The 7,142-nt window shown below is 37.2% G+C and overlaps 1 pseudogene; it reads left to right on the top strand.

Annotated features, from left to right (window-relative positions):
• Positions 1 to 2,059: 2,059 nt before the first annotated feature.
• On the top strand, positions 2,060 to 2,723 carry LOC149241207 (17.8 kDa class I heat shock protein pseudogene; annotated as a pseudogene).
• The last annotated feature ends 4,419 nt before the right edge of the window (positions 2,724 to 7,142 follow it).

Here is a 7,142-nt window from a genome sequence, read left to right as displayed (position 1 = left end):
AGAATACAAAATCCAGCACCGGTTGATCGCATTACGTAATATAAAGTGGATTTAAACGTTAATAAAGCAGGGATTATATTTAATAATATAACCACAATTTATTAATTATATATATCTATATATATTTTGAATTTTGATAATAAATTTTGGAAGATATTGTAATTTCTTTACTCCTAAATCAATATAAATCTATTTTAATTTTATATCTATCAAGTATTTAGAGGGATCAAATCTCTTGAGGTGCAAATTTATTTGTAGTGTAAAACAAGTTGAGAAGAGGTTTGTAGCTTGAAAGATTTGAGACCTCTCAGGGTTAAGATGGATCTATGTTGGCTTTTATATACACACATAAAATATCTAGGCAGGATCTATCTTTCTTCTCTCTCTCTCTTCCCTCTTGTTTTACTCTCTCTCTTCTCATCCCTCTCAAGTCCTCTTTCTTCCTTCTTCTCTCTCCATTTCTCTCCCAACTCCCTTATTCTCTCCCCTCCATCTCTCTCTCTCTCTACCCTCCAACTTTGGCACTATCTCCCTCCCTCTCTCCTTCTCTCTCTGCCGCCCTCTTCCCCCCATATCTTTGTCTCTCTCTCTCTCCTCTTCTTCTCTCTCTCTCCTCTCATTCTTTCTCCCTCTCTCTCCCTTGTCACTCCTACCTCTATCTCTCTATGTCTTTGTTCTCTCCTCCCATTGTCCCCTTCCAACTCTATCTCTCTCTCCCTTCCTTCCTCTCTCTCCCTCTCTCTTACACCTCCCTCTCTCTCCCCTTCACCCTCACACACCCCCCATCCATATGATGGAGAATTTTCACTTTATGTAATCAATGCCATATGTAATTTTTTATTGTGAAACGAGTAATGATTTTTCGATTTGTGGTATTGATGAGCCATGCTATTGGCCCATGGTATTGTAACAAAACCTATTTACAAGTTAATAATATCCATGGTTAAGAAACTTGTTATATTGTAAGTTTATCGTTGCATTAAGTTTTTATGTGTTTATTAATTAAATTTAAATATTGTTTTGGAATCATTACTAGTTCTTATTAGTCCCTGCCAAGATCAATATGTCTGTTGATTCCTATTAGTTTAACATTGACCAATGCAAATTGTTTACAAATTATAATGTTTAACTTTGAAAAATAAATATTTATTTTTCAATATTATTAAAAAAAGATTACCAACATTTGATTGGACCATAGCTTGAAGGTGTTTGCACAATATAATGCTCATGTAGATGCCACGATTTATGCATATAGTTGCTATACTCATGTATGAATTTTAGATATTTGTGTAGTGATGTTTTATTTTTAAGCGAGAAAACATCTAGAAATAAAATACTTGAAAATAATTTATGCTCAATTAAATAACATATCTACTATTCATTACTTCCCAACATGATTTAAGCAAATCTTTACATAAAAAATGGATAAAAATAAGATGTAAAATATATTCTTACATGAGTTACTTCTCACCATTAATTATGTTTTTTTCAGCGCTTATGTAAGAATAAAATTGTATTTATAAATTGAAATTACACTAAAACATTTCCACCATACTCGGTTCTATATTATTTTTAATCTTTTATTATTTTTAATTGAATTAACCCTGAGTAGATTAAATATTTACACCAACTCCTATGCACAATTTGTTTTCTTCAATAAATTTGACTTAAAAAACCCATTTTTATTTATTGTTTTTTTTTTTAATACTAAATGAGAAAGAATTAGGCGTCAGATCCCGCGTCCCTATGTGGCAGGGCTACACCACACCTGTGCATATCTAACATCAATTCGGACATCCACATCGTTTCTTCTAGATTATGTAGCATATACCATATGACCGCCATATGACCGTAGGCCATACCTCCTGAACAATGTGAGAGGCTAGATGGTTCTGGAGAAACAATTACATTGGATGGATAAGGTCGAATAACAATAATACGGCAAAGTGAAAATTGACATGTTGACGTAAGAATGCTTACACCTGTATCCTCTTGCGAGCATTTGAGAATCATCTCGAACCTGTGTTACAGAGTCGACTAGACAGTTCCTCCTCGTCTTAAAAAATAGAAAGTAACATCTCATCTGATACAATCTAAACACTGAGAAATCAGAGTGTTGTTTTTCTGTATTCATTCCAGTCGCATATATTGCAGTAATTCATTACTAGTTGAAAATGTCGATAATTCCCAGCTTTTTCGGCAGGAGATCATTCGATCCCTTCTCTTTGGAAGTATGGGATCCTTTCCAAGCATTCACAGATCTGGCCAGCGGGGGACCATCGGGCCAATTTGTAAAGGAAACTTCTGCCATAGCCAATACTCAGATCGACTGGAAGGAAACGGCAGAGGCGCACATTTTCAAAGCTGATCTTCCAGGTTTGAAGAAAGAGGAGGTGAAAATAGAGTTGGAAGAGGGGCAAAGAGTTCTGCAGATAAGCGGGGAGCGCAGCAAAGAAGAAGAGCACAAGAACGACAAATGGCACCGCATTGAGCGATCCCGTGGAAAATTCCTTCGGCGTTTCCGGCTGCCGGAGAATGTGAAGGTGGAAGAGATAAAGGCGAGCATGGAAAACGGGGTGCTGACAGTGACAGTGCCGAAGCAGCCTGAACCCCAACCTCCGCAACCCAAATCCATCGAGATACCTTTTAACTTGTTATCTGCTGCTCGAAAGAGCCCTTTAAACTTGTGTGTCTGCTGCTCGAAATAGACCTTTAAACTTGTGTATCCGCTCCATCCAGGGGCTATAAGTGGAAGAGCGAATTCTGTTCCTTTGTTGAACCAGTTAGTGACTTATGAGTTGCCATATATATAAGCTTTTCTCGAGGTTCAGCCATCTTGCGCAGTAAAAGGCTCCCAAAGGCTTATGATTTCCAGTAGTAGTTTCCGCTGATGGTAATCATAATGCCGCAAATGACCAGAAGGATAAGAGAGTGTGTTATCCATGTAAGCAATAGGCCTATTTGACTTTGGTGTTAGAATTTTCCTCTACTCCAAGAAGGAGGCACAATTCTATGAAGCAACCCGAACATGGCTGGATGGTCTGTCCTCAAAAAAAAATTGCACTATGACCCTTCCCCAATCCCCAACAAAAATGAAAAGGGATAGTTCTGTTTTCTATATGCCCATTGAACCAAAATCTGAAACATGTTTCAATTGAATTATATGTTTGAGATTCTCGTGTATCTCCAGCATCTGTAGGACATATATCCAGGTTCTTTTGAAACAGGACAATCAATGAAAATCTGTAGAGCACTCTCTTCCATTTCTTGACATAAAAAGCATCTACCCGGAGCCTGGAATCCCCGTTTGCAGAGATTGCCCCATGTCAAAATTCTAATTCTCTGGACAAACAATCTGAATAGCAAAATCTTGTGGTAAATGTCATTTCCATACTTTTGAAAGCCAGCATTTGTCCTCATAGCCCCTACAAGATGTGGAAATATGATTGAATTCTTTAACAGAAATATGACCATTTGTAGGGTTGTCATACCAGAAAACCGTGTCTGCTTCTTCATTAAATGTGATGCCAACCAAGAATAAGTGGAAGATGTATCTGTCACGGATTTCTGCCTGACCACCACGGAGATCTAGATTGTCTGCTGTAATCCAAATGGGGAAAAGTTCCAGGGGATCCCAACCCTTCATGATCTGCAAGAAACGTGAGATATATTAGAGTTTAAATGTTCAGTAACACTTCTGGGGAGGTTTTGATCTCCAGCAATTCCATAAACCGTATTCCTTCCAATCAGGGTCTTCCTCCCTGGGCCAATGAACCAGCAAAGGTTCTCAATTGACCATTTCCTAGTCAGTAATAGACTTCTCCAAATGTATGATGCTAATTTTGTGCCTTTTACCCTGTTTGCTCCAATCCATAGGGTCTCTGTATTCAAGGTATTTTCCCATAAAGATGTCCATTCCAAATGCCACATCCAAAGATAACCCACCATAAGCTCATGGACAGTAGAGCTCAATCAAACAATTCAGTGTTTTTGATATCCCATCCTCCAAATTCTATCCTCTTGGATAAAGTTTATCTATGTTAACTAAATATATCTTCTTACCTTCCGTAACACATAACCATATAAATTTTGGGATGATAGCATCAATGCGGGAGATGATCTCTCTAGGAAATCTGAAGAGATGCATCCAGTATATAGGAATGTTCTGTAGTAAAGATTTTACCAAAACAAGCCTGCCTCCATGGGACAACCACTTGTGAGTCCAATTATTTATTTTCATCATTTGTTGAAAATGCAGTCACTGATCAAAAAAATTCAGAAATATGTCACCGACCCTACAAAAAGCATTACAGCGAGAGATGCAGAGTTTAAGATATTCCTTGCCCTTTGTTGGATCGGCAAAATCACAATCGACGAGTTCAAGCGAGCAGAAGGTCTTGTTTTAGCGACGGAACACTGCAATGCTATATAGGCAGACTTGACAAAATATTATACTGTTTCATAAAGAACCACCGCATCTGGGGTCTTATAACTTGTCGCATTCGGTAATTGGCTATGGGCTTTTTAACTCAGTGAAACATGTGTGATGCCATATCACGGACCCGCCAGAACATAAAGCTAAAACACAATAACATATCGCGTCCGGAACTCAAACTGTGTCGATACCTGTTCGTTGATCCCTTTCACCATTGTGATTGCAATTTGATTGCATCGCAACCCAACGTACCGGGGGTTGATTTGAGACACCTTTTCCCCCTAGCATTGCGATATGAAATTTGTGAAATATGTGAGGGCCAATGGTGAGTTGCCACTTTGTGTCTCTTTATTCGTTGAAGACTTGTCACATCATCTTAATCTTGCCATGTAGGCAAGTCAAACTAGAACTTTGATTTGCTCTAACTTATGCATACGAAATCATATTCGAGTGTTATTTGCACCATAGGATTCAGAATGACTAGCTTTTCAATCTAAAACTAAGTTTGACAAAATTGTAACACTTTGATTTTTGAGCATAATTCTGAGCACCTGATCACTCCTCCCCACTAGAAGCCTTTTGGACCCCAAAAGGATCACTTTCAGTTATTTGAACAGATGAGGGTACCGTTCCTTCACTTTTCCCACTTCAATCCATTTGGCCTTTGATGGATGTGTACCTTTGAGACCCACTCAAAGATAATCAATATTTCCTCTTTTAGCTGTCCTTGTCTTTCTATTAAGTGTAGTGTCTTGTTGAAGCATCTAAAGGTATTTTGGAAAATAGTCTTCAATAGATGGAATTTGAACATTCTCTCCTTGATCTTCAATGAAAGGAGGTTCATACAATCTCAAATTTTCAATATTAACAACATAATAGACTTGCATATATGAAAGAAAATCAAGCATGAAAGCACTATTACCAATCTTTTCCAAAATTTTAAATGGACCATAACAAATTGGTTTAAGCTTTTTACCTTCGCCTTGAAGCCTTTTCTTGTTAATGTATAGCCAAACTTCATCACCTAATTGAAACTGATGATCCACACGATGCTTATCCTGCCCTGCCTTATACTTTCCTTGACTCTTTTCTAGTTGTTCTTGAACTGTTTAGTGAAACAACTGAATTTTCTCAATGAATCTCTTTCCCTTGTATATGTCATTATGTCCATCTACAGCTACATCTTTCTCAAATATGAAATCCAAAGGCGATTTAGGAAAATACCTAAGACATGCCTCAAAAGGCAAAGTTAGAGCATAAGAGTGTTTTGCTCGGTTGTAATGATATTGAATATAAGGCAACGCTTCATCCCACAACTTATGATGTTTGCTACAATATCCTCCTAATAAATGAATTATTGTCATGCTTACCACTTCAGTTTGAGAGATGACCATCTGTTTGCAGATGGAAGGTTGTATGTTTCTTCAACTGGGTGTCCATCAAGTTCCATAAACTTGACCAAAAATTCCCAACAAATCAAGAATCAGGATCACTTATAATAGAAGTAGGCAATCCAAAATGAACCCATACATTTTGAAAGAAAAATTGAGTTGTTTATTCAGTTGTAATTTGCTTTTTACAAGCCATTAATATGCACATCTTGCTAAACCTATCCACAACTACATACAAATAATCATGACCTTTCCTTGAAAAAGGAAAACCTCCTACGAAATCCATAGAAACACTTTCCCATGGTCTTGAAAGCACTCGAAGTGGTGTGTACAATCCTAGTTTCCTATTACTAGGCTTACTGACTGCACACAATGAACAACCTCTTATAAAATGTGACACGTTTTCAAGCATACGAGGCCAATAAAAATACTTTTGAATATTTGTCATTGTTTAACTTACACTGAAATGTCCAGCAATAAGAGAAGTGTGCGCTTCCCTTGTGACATTTACTCTCTTTCCTTGTAGAACACAAAGTTTTTCCAAATGATATAACAGATTATCATGCACATGGTAGTGTAATTCCTCAACTTGGTGGCCTTGAATCAAGTTTAAATATACCTCTTGAAATTCAACATCTTGTGTGTATTGTTCAACATAACTTTCAGGCAAAACAGAATTATTTTTGAGTAAAATGGATACATTTACAATCGGTCTAGAAAGCATATCAGCAACCCTGGTATATATACCTTTATTGTACCTCATTACCAAGTGGAATTGCTGTAAAAATCCCATCCAACAAAAGTGCCTTGACTGTTGCAATTTGGTTTGAGATTGCAAATGTTGCAAAGGCTGATGATCGGTGTGAATAATGGTTTCTTTTCCCATCAAATAATGCTTCCATTTCTTCATACTTTGTACTAATGAGTAAAGCTCTTTATCATACGCACGATAGTTTATAACAACACCATTAAAAATCTTAGAATGAAATGAAATGAGATTACCATGTTGTAAAAGAATTGCATCCATGGCATAGTCACTTGCATATGTCTGTATTTCAAAGGGTTGTTTCAAATCCGGCAATGCCAAAACTGGGGCTGAATTGATCTTTTGTTTCAAATCATCAAATGCTTTTTGTTGTTTGTCGTCCCACTGGAAGACAACCTTCATGCTGGTCAACACATGTAGGGGAGCTGCTATGGAGGAGAAATTTGAAATGAACTTGCTCTAATACTGCGCTACTCCTAGAAAACTCCTTACTTCTGTAACTAATTTGGGTATTGGACAATTCACAATGATCGAAACTTTAGAGGGATCA

This window comes from Pinus tabuliformis, chromosome 8 (genome assembly GCF_031772625.1).
Source record: "Pinus tabuliformis cultivar Carrire ecotype Pingquan chromosome 8, CPIR1, whole genome shotgun sequence".
NCBI lineage: Eukaryota > Viridiplantae > Streptophyta > Pinopsida > Pinales > Pinaceae > Pinus > Pinus tabuliformis.
This window is presented reverse-complemented; position numbering and strand designations above follow the sequence as displayed.